Source organism: Hordeum vulgare, chromosome 6H, assembly GCF_904849725.1.
Source record: "Hordeum vulgare subsp. vulgare chromosome 6H, MorexV3_pseudomolecules_assembly, whole genome shotgun sequence".
Lineage (NCBI taxonomy): Eukaryota > Viridiplantae > Streptophyta > Magnoliopsida > Poales > Poaceae > Hordeum > Hordeum vulgare.
The window spans coordinates 172,168,861-172,187,390 of record NC_058523.1 but is presented as its reverse complement, the minus strand read 5'-3'; positions in this window follow the sequence as shown (position 1 = coordinate 172,187,390).

The window sequence follows — 18,530 nt, the reverse complement described above, 5'->3', positions numbered from 1 at the left end:
TGCATATTTGTATTGTTGCCACTAAGTATGGAACGAGATTGTCTTTGTCTACATCATGTCATTGTTCGCCAAGCATTACTCTGTTCTACTTAATACTCTAGATGCATGCTAGATAGCGGTTGATGGGCAAAGTAATAGTAGTAGATGCAAGCAGGAGTCGGTCTACTTGTTTATGGATGTGATGCCTATAGACACATAATCATTGTCGTGAATAAATATTTCATAACTATGCGCTTTTCTATCAATTCCCAATAGTAATTTGTTTACCCACCGTATCCCTTCTTCAAGAGAGAAGTCTCTAGCGAACACTATGGCCCCCGGATCTATTCACATATACATATTTACAAACGCTCTCAATACCTTGCTACCATTGTTTACTTTTTATTTATTTTCTATTTTATATTTATCAATTATCATCCACACTTCTCATTTTCTTGCAAGTAACGAGTTCAAGGGGATTTACAACCCTCTTGATCGTATTGGGTGCAAGTGTGTGCCCTTTTGTGTGTAGGTGCTGAGACGGGAAGTTGTGTGATCCTCTTATTGGTTCAATAACCTTGGTTCACACCGAGGGAAATGTTTATCTATACCGTGGTGCACCATCCCCTCCTCTTCGGGGAAAAACCCAACACAGGTCACAAGTATCAATGATTACAAAGGTGTTGAACTCTATTCACAGGGCTCATGGGAGGCTTACATAGAGTGTGTCGAACCCCATTCAGGAGCAGCTACAATGAGAATGAAGGAGCATTATTATAGCCATTACTGGTAACGGCGAGTATAACTACCCTTGATGTCTTGCTTTAAGCCTCTTGAACGTTGCATTTCCTACATCGCCTTTATGCCTTCTTTGGCCGAGTGCTGCCGGTGGGTGCTACGGCAACAAAAGACCTTCCCTGGAAACGGCGCTAGGAATCCTTCTGCTACGAGCTACGCCTATAGGGATTTCCTTGGCAAATATGCAAAGGATTCCCCGTGAACTTGGAGCCTTGCGTTGGTGTTCCCTTGAAGAGGAAAGGGTGATGTAGCACAGCGGCGGTAAGTATTTCCCTCAGTTTGAGAACCAAGGTATCAATCCAGTAGGAGGATCGCGTCAAGTCACAAGTACCTGCACAAACACAAAGAGCTTGCACCCAATGCTATGAAGGGGTTGTCAATCCCTTATAGATTGTTTGCAAAGTGAGAACTGAGAGCAAAAAGTAAACAAAGCAAAGTAAAAGTAAAAGTGGAGATGATAGTTGTGAATAGACCCGAGGGCCGTAGTGTTTACTAGTAGCTTCTCTCATGAATTACTATCGAGCAATTGATAGAACCTCGCAAAGTCATGACGCTATCTATGGCAATGATCATACATATAGGTATCACGTCCAAAACAAGTAGACCGATACTTTATGCATCTACTATTATTACTCCACACGTCGACCGCTATCCAGCATGCATCTAGTGTATTGAGTTCATAAGAACAGAGTAACTGTTGGAATTATGCCCTAGAGGCAATAATAAATATAGTTATTATTATAATTCCTGTATCAAGATAATCGTTTATTATCCATGCTATAATTGTATTGAATGAAGACTCATTTACATGTGTGGATACATAGACAAAACACCGTCCCTAGCAAGCCTCTAGTTGGCTAGCCAGTTGATCAAAGATAGCCAGTGTCTTCTGATTATGAACAAGGTGTTGTTGCTTGATAACTGGATCACGTCATTAGGAGAATCACGTGATGGACTAGACCCAAACTAATAGATGTAGCATGTTGATCGTGTCATTTTGTTGCTACTGTTTTCTGCGTGTCAAGTATTTATTCCTATGACCATGAGATCATATAACTCACTGACACCGGAGGAATGCCTTGTGTGTATCAAACGTCGCAACGTAACTGGGTGACTATAAAGATGCTCTACAGGTATCTCCGAAGGTGTTAGTTGAGTTAGTATGGATCAAGACTGGGATTTGTCACTCCGTATGACGGAGAGGTATCTCGGGGCCCACTCGGTAATACAACATCACACGCAAGCCTTGAAAGCAATGTAACTTAGTGTAAGTTGTGGGATCTTGTATTACGGAACGAGTAAAGAGACTTGCCGGTAAACGAGATTGAAATAGGTATACGGATACTGACGATCGAATCTCGGGCAAGTAACATACCGAAGGACAAAGGGAATGACATACGGGATTATATGAATCCTTGGCACTGAGATTCAAACGACAAGATCTTCGTGGAATATGTAGGATCCAATATGGGCATCCAGGTCCTGCTATTGGATATTGACCGAGGAGTCTCTCGGGTCATGTCTACATAGTTCTCGAACCCGCAGGGTCTGCACACTTAAGGTTCGACGTTGTTTTATGCGTATTTGAGTTATATGGTTGGTTACCCAATGTTGTTCGGAGTCCCGGATGAGATCACGGACGTCACGAGGGTTTCCGGAATAGTCCGGAAACGAAGATTGACATATAGGATGACCTCATTTGATTACCGGAAGGTTTTCGGAGTTACCGGGAATGTACCGGGAATGACGAATGGGTTCCGGGAGTTCACCGGGGGGGCAACCCACCCCGGGGAAGCCCATAGGCCATAAGGGTGGCGCACCAGCCCTTACTGGGCTGGTGGGACAGCCCAAAAGGGCCCTATGCGCCACACAAAGAAAAATCAAAGAGAAAGAAAAAAAAGGGAGGTGGGAAGGAAGGGAAGGACTCCCACCCACCAAACCAAGTCCAACTCGGTTTGGGGGGGGAGCTTTCCCCCCTTGGCTCGGCCGACCCCCTTGGGGCTCCTTGAGCCCCAAGGCAAGGTCCCCTCCCTCCCACCTATATATACGGAGGTATTGGGGCTGATTTGAGACGACTTTTCCACGGGAGCCCGACCACATACCTCCACGGTTTTTCCTCTAGATCGCGTTTCTGCGGAGCTCGGGCAGAGCCCTGCTTAGACAAGGTCATCACCAACCTCCGGAGCGCCGTCATGCTGCCGGAGAACTCTTCTACCTCTCCATCTCTCTTGCTGGATCAAGAAGGCCGAGATCATCGTTGAGCTGTACGTGTGCTGAACGCGGAGGTGCCATCCGTTCGGTACTAGATCGTGGGACTGATCGCGGGATTGGTCGCGGGGCGGATCGAGGGACGTGAGGACGTTCCACTACATCAACCGCATTCTCTAACGTACTGTTGTACGGTCTACAAGGGTACGTAGAGCACTCATCCCCTCTCGTAGATGGACATCACCATGATAGGTCTTCGTGCGCGTAGGAAACTTTTTGTTTCCCATGCGACGTTCCCCAACAATGGCATCATGAGCTAGGTTCATGCGTAGATGTCTTCTCGAGTAGAACACAAAAGTTTTTGTGGGCGGTGATGTGCGTTTTGCTGCCCTCCTTAGTCTTTTCTTGATTCTGCGGTATTGTTGGATTGAAGCAGCTTGGACCGACATTACTCGTACGCTTACGAGAGACTGGTTTCATCGTTACGAGTAACTCCGTTGCTCAAAGATGATTGGCAAGTGTCGGTTTCTCCAACTTTAGTTGAATCGGATTTGACCGAGGAGGTCCTTGGATGAGGTTAAATAGCAACTCATATATCTCCATTGTGGTGTTTGCGTAAGTAAGATGCGATCCTACTAGATACCCTTGGTCGCCACGTAAAACATGCAACAACAAAATTAGAGGACGTCTAACTTGTTTTTGCAGGGTATGCTTGTGATGTGATATGGCCAACGATGTGATGTGATATATTGGATGTATGAGATGATCATGTTGTAATAGAAATATCGACTTGCACGTCGATGGTACGGCAACCGGCAGGAGCCATAGGGTTGTCTTTATACTAACGTTTGTGCTTGCAGATGCGTTTACTATTTTGCTAGGTTGTAGCTTTAGTAGTAATAGCATGAGTAGCACGACAACCCCGATGGCAACACGTTGATGGAGATCATGGCATGGCGCCGGTGACAAGAAGATCGTGTCAGTGCTTTGGTGATGAAGATCAAGAAGCACGTGATGATGGCCATATCATGTCACTTATGAATTGCATGTGATGTTAATCCTTTTGTGCACCTTATTTTGCTTAGAACGACGGTAGCATTATGAGGTGATCTCTCACTAAAATTTCAAGACGAAATTGTGTTCTCCCCGACTGTGCACCGTTGCTACAGTTCGTCGTTTCGAGACACCACGTGATGATCGGGTGTGATAGACTCAACGTTCACATACAACGGGTGCAAAACAGTTGCGCACGCGGAACACTCGGGTTAAGCTTGACGAGCCTAGCATGTGCAGACATGGCCTCGGAACACATGAGACCGAAAGGTCGATCATGAATCATATAGATGATATGATTAGCATAGGGATGCTTACCACTGAAACTATACTCAACTCACGTGATGATCGGACTTGAGCTAGTGTAAGTGGATCATGAACCACTCAAATGACTAGAGAGATGTACTTTTTGAGTGGGAGTTTAGCGAATAATTTGATTAAGTTAAACTCTAATTATCTTGAACATAGTCTAAGTCCACTTTGAATATACTTGTGTTGTAGATCATGGCTCACGCGACAGTCATCCTGAATTTTAATACGTTCCTAAAGAAAGCTGAGTTGAAAGATGATGGAAGCAACTTTGTAGACTCGGCTCGTAATCTTAAGCTAATCTTACAAGCTGGGAAGAAGGATTATGTCCTTAATGCTGCGCTAGGAGATGAACCACCCGCTACGGCCGATTAGGATGTTAAGAACACTTGGTTAGCACGTAAGGAGGACTACTCAATAGTTCAATGTGCAGTCTTGTATGGCTTAGAACCAGGACTTCAACGTCGCTTTGAGCATCATGGAGCATTTGAGATGTTCCAGGAGTTGAAGTTTATCTTTCAGAAGAACGCCCGGATCGAGAGGTATGAGACCTCCGATAAATTCTATGCTTGCAAGATGGAGGAAAACTCATCTGTCAGTGAACATGTGCTCAAAATGTCTGGGTACTCAAACCGTCTAGCTGAGCTGGGGATTGAACTCCCGCAAGAGGCTATCACTGACAGAATCCTTCAATCACTGCCGCCAAGCTATAAAGGCTTTGTGTTGAACTACAACATGCAAGGGATGAACAAGTCTCCCGGCGAGTTGTTTCCGATGTTGAAAGTCGCAGAGTCTGAACTCCATAAAGAGCATCAAGTGTTGATGGTGAATACGACCACTAGTTTCAATAGAAACGGCAAAGGCAAGAAGGGCAATTCGAAGAAGAGCGGCAAGCCTGTTGCCAATCCGACGAAGAAACCCAAAGCTGGACCTAAGCCTGAAACGGAGTGTTACTATTGCAAGGGTATGGGTCACTGGAAGCGCAATTGCCCCAAGTATCTGGCAGATAAGAAGGCGGCCAAAGAAAAATCAGGTATATTAGATATACATGTTATTGATGTGTACTTAACCGGCTCTCGTAGTAGTGCCTGGGTATTCGATACCGGTTCTGTTGCTCATATTTGCAACTCGAAACAGGAACTGCGGAATAGACGAAGGCTGGCAAAAGATGAAGTGACGATGCGCGTAGGAAATGGTTCCAAGGTTGATGCAATCGCCGTCGGCACAGTGTCACTTCAGTTACCGTCAGGATTAGTGATGAACTTAAATCGTTGTTATTTAGTGCCTGCGTTGAGCATGAACATTATATCTGGATCTTGTTTATTGCGAGACGGTTACTCTTTTAAGTCAGAGAATAATGGTTGTTCTATTTCTATGAGTAACATCTTTTATGGTCATGCACCGAATGTGAGAGGATTGTTCATATTGAATCTTGATAGCGATACGCATATACATAACATTGAGACCAAAAGAGTTAGAGTTAACAATGATAGCGCCATATTTTTGTGGCACTGCCGCTTAGGTCATATTGGTGTAAAGCGCATGAAGAAACTCCATGTTGATGGACTTTTGGAGTCACTTGACTTTGATTCACTTGACACGTGTGAACCATGCCTCATGGGCAAGATGACTAAGACTCCGTTCTCCGGAACAATGGAGCGTGCAAGTGACTTGTTGGAAATCATACATACCGATGTGTGTGGTCCGATGAGCGTGGAGGCACGCGGCGGATATCGTTATTTTCTCACCTTCACTGACGATTTAAGTAGATATGGTTATGTCTACTTGATGAAGCACAAGTCTGAAACATTTGAAAAGTTCAAGCAATTTCAGAGTGAAGTGGAAAATCATCGTAACAAGAAGATCAAGTTCCTACGATCTGATCGTGGGGGTGAATATCTGAGTTTCGAGTTTGGTACTCACTTAAGACAATGTGGAATTGTTTCACAGTTAACACCGCCTGGAACACCACAGCGTAATGGTGTGTCCGACCGTCGTAATCGTACTCTATTAGAGATGGTGCGATCTATGATGTCTCTTACTGATTTGCCGTTATCGTTTTGGGGTTATGCATTAGAAACAGCTGCATTCACTTTAAATAGGGCACCATCAAAATCCGTTGAGACGACACCATACGAACTGTGGTATGGCAAAAGGCCAAAGTTGTCGTTTCTTAAAGTTTGGGGATGTGATGCTTATGTCAAAAAGCTTCAGCCTGAAAAGCTGGAACCCAAAGCAGAAAAGTGTGTCTTCATAGGTTACCCAAAAGAGACAGTTGGGTACACCTTCTATCTCAAATCCGAGGGCAAAGTGTTTGTTGCTAAAAACGGAGCTTTTCTCGAGAAGGAGTTTCTCTCGAGAGAGTTGAGTGGGAGGAAGATAGAACTTGACGAGGTTGTCGAACCTCTCATCCCTCTGGATGGTGGCGTAGGGCAAGGGGAAACCTCCGTCATTGCGACGCCGGTTGAGGAGGAAGTTAATGATGATGATCATGAAACTCCAGTTCAAGTATCTGTCGAACCACGCAGGTCGACGAGACCACGTGCTGCTCCAGAGTGGTACGATAATCCCGTCTTATCAATCATGTTGTTAGACAACAATGAACCTTTAAATTATGAAGAAGCAATGCTGGGCCCAGATTCCAACAAATGGCTAGAGGCCATGAAATCCGAGATAGGATCCATGTATGAGAACAAAGTGTGGACTTTGGAGGTACTACCTGAGGGCCGCAAGGCCATTCAGAACAAACGGATCTTTAAGAGGAAGACGGACGCTGACGGCAATGTGACCGTTTATAAAGCTCGATTTGTGGCAAAGGGTTTTTCACAAGTTCAAGGAGTTGACTACGATGAGACTTTCTCACCCGTAGCGATGCTTAAGTCCGTCAGAATCATGTTAGCAATAGCTGCATTTTTCGATTATGAGATCTGGCAGATGGATGTCAAAACGGCGTTCCTTAACGGTTTCCTTAAGGAAGAGTTGTATATGATACAACCCGAAGGTTTTGTCGATCCTAAAAATGCTGACAAGGTGTGCAAGCTCCAGCGATCCATTTATGGACTGGTGCAAGCATCTCGGAGTTGGAACAAACGTTTTGATGAGGTGATCAAAGCATTTGGGTTTATACAAGTGGTTGGAGAATCTTGTATTTACAAGAAAGTGAGTGGGAGCTCTGTGGCGTTTCTAATATTATATGTGGATGACATATTGTTGATTGGAAACAACGTGGAGTTTTTGGAGAGCATAAAGGATTACTTGAATAAAAGTTTCTCTATGAAGGACCTAGGAGAAGCTGCTTACATTCTAGGCATTAAGATGTATAGGAATAGATCAAAACGCCTGATAGGACTTTCACAAAGCACATACCTTGATAAAGTTTTGAAGAGGTTCAAAATGGAACAGTCCAAGAAAGGGTTCTTGCCAGTTTTACAAGGTACGAGATTGAGTAAGACTCAGTGCCCAGCAACTGATGAAGATAGAGAGCATATGCGCTCCGTCCCCTATGCTTCAACCATAGGTTCTATCATGTATGCGATGTTGTGCACTAGACCGGATGTCAGCCTGGCCATAAGTATGGCAGGTAGGTTCCAGAGTAATCCAGGAGTGGATCACTGGACAGCGGTCAAGAATATCCTGAAGTACCTGAAAAGGACTAAGGAGATGTTTCTCGTGTATGGAGGTGACGAAGAGCTCGCCGTAAAAGGTTACGTCGATGCAAGCTTTGACACAGATCCGGACGACTCTAAGTCACAAACCGGATACGTATTTATTCTTAATGGGGGTGCGGAAGCTGGTGCAGTTCCAAGCAAAGCGTCGTAGCAGATTCTACATGTGAAGTGGAGTACATGGCTGCCTCGGAGGCGGCTAAGGAGGGTGTCTGGATGAAGCAATTCATGACGGATCTTGAAGTGGTGCCAAGCGCACTGAATCCAATAACCTTGTTCTGTGACAACACGGGTGCCATTGCCTTAGCAAAGGAACCGCGGTTTCACAAGCAGACCAGACACATCAAACGACGCTTCAACCTCATCCGCGACTACGTTGAGGGAGAGGACGTGAATATATGCAAAGTGCACACGGATCTGAATATAGCAGACCCGCTGACTAAACCTCTTCCACGGCCAAAACATGATCAACACCAGAACTGTATGGGTGTTAGATTTATTACAATGTAATTCACATAATGATGTGAGGGCTAGATTATTGATTCTAGTGCAAGTGGGAGACTGTTGGAATTATGCCCTAGAGGCAATAATAAATATAGTTACTATTATAATTCCTCTATCAAGATAATCGTTTATTATCCATGCTATAATTTTATTGAATGAAGACTCATTTACATTTGTGGATACATAGACAAAACACCGTCCCTAGCAAGCCTCTAGTTGGCTAGCCAGTTGATCAAAGATAGTTAGTGTCTTCTGATTATGAACAAGGTGTTGTTGCTTGATAACTGGATCACGTCATTAGGAGAATCACGTGATGGACTAGACCCAAACTAATAGACGTAGCATGTTGATCGTGTCATTTTGTTGCTACTGTTTTCTGCGTGTCAAGTATTTATTCCTATGACCATGAGATCATATAACTCACTGACACCGGAGGAATGCCTTGTGTGTATCAAACGTCGCAACATAACTGGGTGACTATAAAGATGCTCTACAGGTATCTCCGAAGGGAATGTGTGTATCGAATCTCGGGCAAGTAACATACCGAAGGACAAAGGGAATGACATACGGGATTATATGAATCCTTGGCACTGAGGTTCAAACGATAAGATCTTCGTGGAATATGTAGGATCCGATTTGGGAATCCAGGTCCCGCTATTGGATATTAACCGAGGAGTCTCTCGGGTCATGTCTACATAGTTCTCGAACCCGCAGGGTCTGCACACTTAAGGTTCGACGTTGTTTTATGCGTATTTGAGTTATATGGTTGGTTACCCAATGTTGGTCAGAGTCCCGGATGAGATCACGGACGTCACGAGGGTTTCCGGAATAGTCCGGAAACGAAGATTGATATATAGGATGACCTCATTTGATTACCGGAAGGTTTTCGGAGTTACCGGGAATGACGAATGGGTTCTGGGAGTTCACCGGGGGGGCAACCCACCCCGGGGAAGCCCATAGGCCATAAGGGTGGCGCACCAGCCCTTAGTGGGCTGGTGGGACAGCCCAAAAGGGCCCTATGCGCCACACAAATAAAAATCAAAGAGAAAGAAAAAAAAGGGAGGTGGGAAGGAAGGGAAGGACTCCCACCCACCAAACCAAGTCCAACTCGGTTTTGGGGGGGAGCCTTCCCCCCTTGGCTCGGCCGACCCCCTTGGGGCTCCTTGAGCCCCAAGGCAAGGTCCCCTCCCTCCCACCTATATATACGGAGGTATTGGGGCTGATTTGAGACGACTTTTCCACGGGAGCCCGACCACATACCTCCACGGTTTTTCCTCTAGATCGCGTTTCTGCGGAGCTCAGGCGGAGCCCTGCTGAGACAAGGTCATCACCAACCTCCGAAGCGTCGTCACGCTGCCAGAGAACTCTTCTACCTCTCCGTCTCTCTTGCTGGATCAAGAAGGCCGAGATCATCGTCGAGCTGTACGTGTGCTGAACGCGGAGGTGCCGTCCATTCGGTACTAGATCGTGGGACTGATCGCGGGATTGTTCGCGGGGCGGATCGAGGGACGTGAGGACGTTCCACTACATCAACCGCGTTCTCTAACGCTTCTGTTGTACGGTCTACAAGGGTACGTAGATCACTCATCCCCTCTCGTAGATGGACATCACCATGATAGGTCTTCGTGCGCGTAGGAAAAATTTTGTTTCCCATGCGACGTTCCCCAACAGTAACGCCTTAAGCAAGATGACATGATGTAGATGGACAATCTCAAATCTATGATGAAAGCCGATCTTGTTACCCTTGATGGCAACAACATGATGCGTGCCTTGCTGCCCCTTCTGTCACTGGGAAATGTCACCGCACGGTATGAACCCAAAACCAAGCACTTCTCCCATTGCAAGAATCATAGATCTAGTTGGCCAAACAAAACCCAAGACTCGGAGAGACTTGCAAGGATATCAAATCATGTGTCGTGGGTATAAGTCTGACAGTAGATGTGTAGGGTACGAAAGGACGGGCACAGCCTTAGCTACGGCGAGGTTGTATGACTTCAGGCCCCTCTACGGTGGAGGTAAAGGCCCTACGTCTCAGTGCTCTTGGGAGCTTGATGTGGAGTGAAATATGGAGTACAGTGAAATGCCAACCCCTGCACCGGTGGGGAAGGGCGGCTTATATAGAGTGCGCTGCCCTTCACAACGGTCCGGTGCACAGGGGTGGAGTAGTGGCGAATAAATGCCTACGTTAGAGGTAACGTATGCCTTAAATGCTAATAATGGTACATGAAAACGTATGACCGTTGCCCTCCAAGGGAGTTACGATATACAGAGTGGAATCCAGTCGGTAAGTTTAATATGCTCCGAATGCTCGTCCCTGACTGGATGATGGGGGAATCGTCACCGACTGGAAGATGGGAAGTCCTTAATTCAGTCGGAACCGACTAAGGGCATTGTCCCTTATGAAGGGTAATCCTTGGGTAGGACCTATAGGGTAGGCTTATGACCCTACCCTAGGACTATAACCCCATCATTAGTCCCCGAATGGATCGGGGTTGGAACGATGAAGTGATGCCTGGAGTACGGATCCGACTGGTATGGATGCTACTTTGGCGTTGTTTGCCTCGATCCATTTTATCCTCTTGACCAGTGATCCGAGTGGATATAGCCGTGAAACGAACCGTCAGAGACCGAGTGCTTCCGTGGAATCTTTGATGTGACCGGTCAACTGACATCGGCGGATTTTCTGGGATCTTCAAATTTCGGTTGCCACACGCTCAGCGGGGATGACGACATCGTCATCGAGTAGTTTCTGCCGCCTCAATTACCGCGCCTTCATCTCCTCCACTAATATCGCAGCAGCCGGTCGGGGGATAAGATTTCGGGGCCACCTATTAGTGACCCAGTCGGAAGCTTATTTAAACCTCCCCAGCGAAGGTTTCTCGTTGTGCTCTCCTGATTACTCGCACTCGCCTCGCTTCTCCCGTGGCTCCCTACGCACCCCAAGCTTCCTCCGTCCTCTCCTCCCCTGCGGATCTGCAGCCTCCACTATGACGAAGGGGCAGACGAGCAAGCTCGAGTCGTAGAAGAAGAAGAAGAAGAAGGCGACCCCTGCTCAGTGGCGACAGCGGGCACTGCCGGTGGGTTGGATCCAGGGGGATTTCCTCCCCTCCACGGTGACGACGGACGACCTGCTGGAGCTGGTGGAGCAAGGTATGATCGCCAACAAGTAGTGGAGGCTATCGGCGGAGGGCGAGACGGAGCCGGCGCCCCAGGAGGGGGAGCGCGTCTTGCTGCTCAGTCACGTGTACCGAGGCTTCTCTCTGCCTCCTCGTCCCTTCTTCAGAGGTATCATGAACCACTTTGGGGCGCAGCTCCATCATTTTCCTCCCAACGCAATAGCTCATCTTTCTGCATTCGTCGTGCTTTGCGAGTGCTTTATCAGTTGTCCTCCCCATTGGGGCTCTTTAAGTACATCTTCTCCGCTAGATCCCAAACCGTCAGAAAACTTAGCCAGTCGGACGACAAAACTCATATCCTCCAGCTCTGCGGAGTCTTAGGCTTCCAGAAGAAAAACAAAAATAGCTACCCCGCTCTTCAGTTGTCCGAGTCCGTTAGGAACTGGCAGTCGACTTGGTTCTATTGCCAGGACGTCGCTTGTCCGAATGCCACAACTGGACTGCCACCTTTTAGCCTAGACCGACCGGCTCCGCCCAGGCAGCTTGCGCTCACGAAGATGGAAAAGATCCAGATCCAACCTCTGGTCGAAGCGTTGATAGATGTCATCCGCAAGGGAGTCACTGGCACGGATTTGCTGGAGACTTTTCTGGGTCGGCGCTTCCAACCTCTCCAAGCTCGACACCACTCCATGTGGCACTACACGGGGCCCAGGGACTCCACTCGGACTCATCCCGAATGCGTAACCGGGGAGGTTGTGACGGTGTGGGTCCGCAGCATCACAGGCGCCTGCGATAACCCCAGAGGAGCCCGGCGAGTGAAGCCCTTTCGCGCTGACAACCCTCCTCCGAATGAGGTGAGCATATCTTGTTGAGTGCTTACAATCTTCTTAGATTTATCGCTTTTTCTTGTATCACCGTCTGACGTCTGATGTTGACGACTGTATCTTGTGCACGCGTGGACCAACTGGTATTCTCCCGTCTCGAATGGGAATCTGGCTGAGGAAGAGGAAGGCAGCCAGGAGGGCAGCGTGGACAGCGTCGAGTACGTCTCTGACAGTGGGGAGACGGAGGAGGAGACCAAAGAGGAGGAGGGGGAAGTTGGGGAGCAGAGCTCGCCACCCCCACCACCAGAGCCTCGAACTAAGTGCCGTCACGAACCCGTGACTCCGTCGGCTCCTCCAGCGGCTCCGAGTGCCTCGCCACCTCCTCCCGTGGTTCCGATTGCCTTGCCAACTACTCCCGTGGCTTCGAGTGCTCGGAGCACAAAGAGGACCAGGGACGCTGCTACCGAGCCGACGGACCAACCTTCCAAGGTGGACAAACCGAGTGGATCCAAGCCTCGGAAAGCTTTGCCTCGGATGAGGATCGCTGTTCCCGTTGCCTCAATGTAAGTGTCTTGTTCTCCTATCTTCTTTCAGTATTTGATTGAACTCATGCTTATTGGTCGAGTGGATTTTACTCGACAGAGCTGCTACCTCCGCCACCTCTCTGCCACGCCAGGAAGACGATCCCATGGATACGGATAACGTTGCCACATCCCAGCAAGGTACGTTGTGACGACTCCGAAAGTTTGCATTATTGTTTTGCGAATTCTGTCTTTAATCTTGCCCTTTTTCCGTGGTCTCATGTCGTTCAGTCGGGCTTCCTTTAGAGGTGATTCATCTGGAGGAGGATGGCCAGAAGAGGTCCGGGCAAACTTTGGTGCGTGTCCTTGAGGTTGTTCCATCTGCTATCGCTCCCGCCATGGGCGCGCCGCCGACCGAGACGATGCCGTCGACTGAGACGGTGCTCCTCGTGGCTGAACCGACTGGAGCGGGACTTGGGATGCCCAAGGAGTCTCCTATCGTGCCGGGTCCATCGACCGTCCAGTACGATGCCCGACACCTCCCGGAAGATCAAATGGGAGCCGCCAAGGAGGTCGTGGTGCAGGTGGAGTTGATGGCGGGTGATGCCAAGGGGGCGTACGACTCCATCGCATCTTTGTACAAGAGAAGCTTGGAGCTCCGGGACGATATCCGAGTAAGTGCGCTAGTAAGTATTTGCTTTCCTCTTGTAACCCACTGGGTTTAAGCGATATACTCGGATACAGTAGGATTATTTTGCAGTGGGTTCACTCTGAGTGAACCCAGTGGGTGTAGTCCCCGAGACTTCTGTCGAGTGCTTGCACCGATAGTTGTCTTTATATACATTTTCCTTGACTTGATCGGATCAGAACTAATCTGTCCGAATGGTACCAGTGGGGGCACTCCGAGTGCACCCACTGGAAGTAGTCCCCGAGAGTAATTTTACTTAGGTCGGGTAGTAGTAGCCTCATAGGCTTGTTTTTGTTATGTAGCTCAATAGGGTGGACCTGTTCGAGCTTCATGCCAGTGGGGTCGCTCTTAGTGAACCCACTGGGTGTAGTCCCCGAGACCGCTGTTGACTACTTGCGTCGGCAGGGGTCTGAAGAACTTTGAGCTTTTATTGTTTGCCTTGTTGAATGTGTCCGATTTTCTCTTCGCGCTGATTTGCAAAAGACTTGCGAAATGGGATCAGCGTACAATGCTCTGAAGGCTGAAAAGATTCAGCTTGCTGTGGAATTGGAGGCAACTCTGAATGACTTAGCTGGTGTGAAGGTGGCTCTTGCTGAACGACAGAAGTCTTTGGAGGAGTCCCGTGAGGCGAACAAGGCATTGGTGGCCGAAATTGAGAAAATGGGCAAGCAAAGAACTGAGCTGATGGGTCAGATGAAATTGATGAACAGTCGGTGCATATCGCAGGAGAAGTACGTCAGTGACTGGGCAAGGAAGATGATTGCGCTGCTCGGTGGTAAGTTTTTTCCGAGTGCTTCTTGACTTTGTATTTCATTCTGCGCTTACTTTCTGCTCGTCTTGTCTTTGCAGATTTTTGTATGGACGCTGAGGCTGAAGCAGCTGACATCGAGCGGTCAGTTATTCCGAACGTTCCACTCGGCGACGAAGCCAATCGAGACATGCTCCGAGCGCACATTCGCCTTGGCAGAGTCGAACCTTTCATCGGCCGCATGAGAGAAGTCGTCGGCCGAATCGACAAGGAGTTGTGGCCCGAAGACGAGTCCCGGCGGGAGATAGAAGGGTTGATGACTCGGCTGGAGGACGTCCCGAACCGAGTGCAGGTGTGGAAGAAGTCTACCGCTTGCTGTGGTGCGGACGTGGCGCTATCGCTGGTCCGAGTGCACTGCAAGGAAGCTCGCGAAGAGAAGCTGAAGGCGTTGCAGGTCGCCAACACCAAGAAGCTTCGATTCGAAGATTTCATGGAGACCTTCCTTGAGACTGCCACTCGCATCGCAGACGGGATCGACCTTGACACTTTTGTGGAGCCTGCCAGTCCCGGTGCCAGTCCTGACGATGCTTGAAAAACTTTACCTCGGTATGTCGAGTGGTATTTGTATCAAACTTTGGCCACTGCTGTTGGCCGTCACATTCGTGGTTCGGTGTGGATAAGCTTGATCTACACCGAGCAGATTATCGTTGAACCAACTTTGAATTCGAATCCAATATTTTGTTCTTCTTTCACCAAAAACTTTTTTGACATGATTTTGGCTCATGGTTTCTGTTTGGCGTTTCTTGGTGAAGCCAATGGCAAACATGCGGAGCATGTAGTTGTCAGTTGTCTTCACATCTACATGAGCCTCAGTGAGGGTCTGCTAAGCCTCCGAGTGGATCTCTAGGATACACTCGAAGGAAGCTTTTTACTTAGGCGTTTCTTGATCGCAGCTAAGTCCTCGAACGCGACTGTAAGATCGCGCTCGGAGCGAGTTGTGACTCATGTAATTGTCAGTTGTCTTCACATCTACATGAGTCTCAATGAGGGTCTGCTAAGCCTCCGAGTGGATCTCTAGGATACACTCTAAGGAATCTTTTTACTTAGGCGATTCTTGATCGCAGTTAAGTCCCCAAGTGTGACGTTTAGTGCGCACTCAGAGATAATTTTGTACTTAGGCGATTATGGATCGCAGCTAAGTCCCCGAGTGCGGCGTTTAGTGCACACTCGGAGAGAGTTTGTATTTAGGCGATTCTGGATCACAGCTAAGTCTCCAAGTGTGACGCTTAGTGCACACTCGGAGAAAGTTTGTACTTAGGCGATTCTGGATCGCAGCTAAGTCCCCGAGTGTGACGCTTAGTGCACACTCGGAGAAAGTTTGTACTTAGGCGATTGTGGATCGCAGCTAAGTCCCCGAGTGCGACGCTTAGTGTACACTCGGAGAAAGTTTGTACTTAGGCGATTCTGGATCGCAGCTAAGTCCCCGAGTGTGACGTTTAGTGCACACTCGGAGAAAGTTTGTACTTAGGCGATTCTGGATCGCAGCTAAGTCCCCGAGTGCGACACTTAGTGTACACTCGGAGAAAGTTTGTACTTAGGCGATTCTGGATCGCAGCTAAGTCCCCGAGTGTGACGTTTAGTGCACACTCGGAGAAAGTTTGTACTTGGGCGATTCTGGATCGCAGCTAAGTCCCTTAGTGTGACGCTTAGTGCACCCTCGGAGAAAGTTTGTACTTAGGCGATTCTGGATCGCAGCTAAGTCCCCGAGTGCGACGCTTGGTGTACACTCGGAGAAAGTTTGTACTTAGGCGATTCTGGATCGCAGCTAAGTCCTTTTTTTCTGAGACCGGAGTCTGCCAACGCGGAAGAATTTTGAATTTGCAAAAAATCACTCTGCTTTGTATTACTTCAATGATACTTGTTCTTTACATTGCCCCAGTCGGCGGTCACGTGTAGAAGCGCTTCAGGAGATCTCCGTTCCGTGCTCGCGGCTCGTCCGTTTCCCTGTCGAGGTTATAGATTCGATATGCCCCGTTGTTCAGCACCTTGGAGATGATGAAGGGTCCTTCCCAGGCGGGAGCCAACTTGTGAGGTCTCTGTTGATCCACTCGGAGCACCAGGTCGCCTGCTTGGAATGTACGACTCCTGACGTGCCGCGCGTGAAAACGCCGCAGATCTTGTTGATAAATGGTTGAGCGAGTCAGTGCCATCTCGCGCTCCTCTTCTAGAAGATCCACTCCGTCTTGCCTGGCTTGCTCTGCTTCGGCTTCGGAGAAGAGTTCGACTCGTGGAGAGTTGTGAAGCAAGTCACTCGGAAGGACTTCCTCTGCTCCATAAACGAGGAAGAACGGGGATCGCCCTGTAGATCTATTTGGAGTTGTGTGAAGGCCCCACAACACCGAAGGAAGCTCGATGACCCATGCGCCGGCAGCATGTCCAACTTCCCGCAGGAGTCGAGGCTTCAACCCTTGAAGAATAAGTCCATTCGCCCGCTCTGCTTGCCCATTTGTTTGGGGATGCGCCACAGATGCAAAATCCACTCGGATACCTTGGCCTCTACAGAAACCTCTGAATCTGCCCGAGTCAAAATTTGTGCCATTGTCACTGATTATGTTGTGTGGTACCCCGAATCTGGAGATGATGTCCCTGACAAACTTGATGGCCGTAAGGGCGTCGAGCATTTTGATGGGCTTGGCTTCAATCCACTTGGTGAACTTGTCGACTGCCACCAACAGATGTGTGAATCCCCCTTGGTCTGTCCTGAATGGACCGACTGTATCTAATCCCCACACTTCAAACGGCCAAACAAGAGGGATTATCTTCAGCGCAGATGTTGGCTTGTGGGACTTGTTCGAGTAGAACTGACAGCCTTTGCATCAGTCGACCATATCCTTCGCCATTTCATTCGCCTGCAACCAGAAGAAACCAGCTCTGAATGCTTTGGCGACGATTTCTCTTGAGGAGGCATGATGACCACAGGTTCCCGAGTGAAATTCTTCCAGGATTAACTGCCCCTCCTCGGGGAGACGCATCGTTGAAGAACGCCTGAAACACTTTCTTTGTACAACTGGCCATCAATGACGGTGAACGACTTCGACCTGCAGACGATCTGTCTGGCTTGGACCTCGTCTTCTGGTAATTCTCGCCTTAGGATGTACGCAATGAACGGCACAGTCCAATCGGGGATGATAGCAAGAATCTCCATGATCAAATCAACCACAGCGGGGACCTCGACTTCAGTCGGATCTGTCGAGCTCTTTGGTTGTACTGGTTCCTCTATGAAAGGATCTTCTTTAACTAAGGGAAGGTGTAGGTGCTCGAGGCAGACATCACTGCGGACTGGTCTCCGAGTGGATCCAAGTTTCGCCAATTCATCAGCTGCTTGGTTTTTCAGTCGCGGAACATGGTGGAGTTCCAGACCTTCAAACTTTTTCTCGAGCTTCCTCACTGCGTTTCAGTATGTAGTCATGCTAGGGTTCCTTATGTCCCACTCCTTCATTACTTGATTAACCACCAAATCTGAATCGCCATAGACCATCAGGCGACGGACGCCGAGTGTGATGGCCATGCGCAATCTATAAAGGAGAGCTTCATACTCTGCCTCGTTGTTGGAGGAATCGAAATGTATCTGCAACACATACTTGAGTTTGTCACCTTTTGGCGATATGACCACAACGCCAGCGCCGGAGCCATTCAACATCTTGGACCCATCGAAGAACATTGTCCAATGAGCCGAGTAGATGTGGGTCGGTTGCTGTTGTTCTACCCATTATGCTATGAAGTCAGCCAGAGCTTGAGACTTTATAGCCTTCTTGGCCTCGAACTTGATGTCGCGGTATAACATCTCCATTGCCCACTTCGCCACTCGGCCTGATGCATCCCGATTGTGGAGGATTTCCGACAACGGAGCATCAGAAACGACAGACACCGAGTGGTCTTGGAAATAATGAGCCACCTTCTTCGCAGTCATGTAAATCCCATAAATAAGCTTTTGATAATGGGGATACCTCTGCTTGGAAGGAGTCAGGACTTCAGAGACATAATACACTGGCCGCTGAACCTTGTATGCTTTGCCTTCTTCTTCGCGTTCGACTGTGAGAACAGTGCTGACGACTTG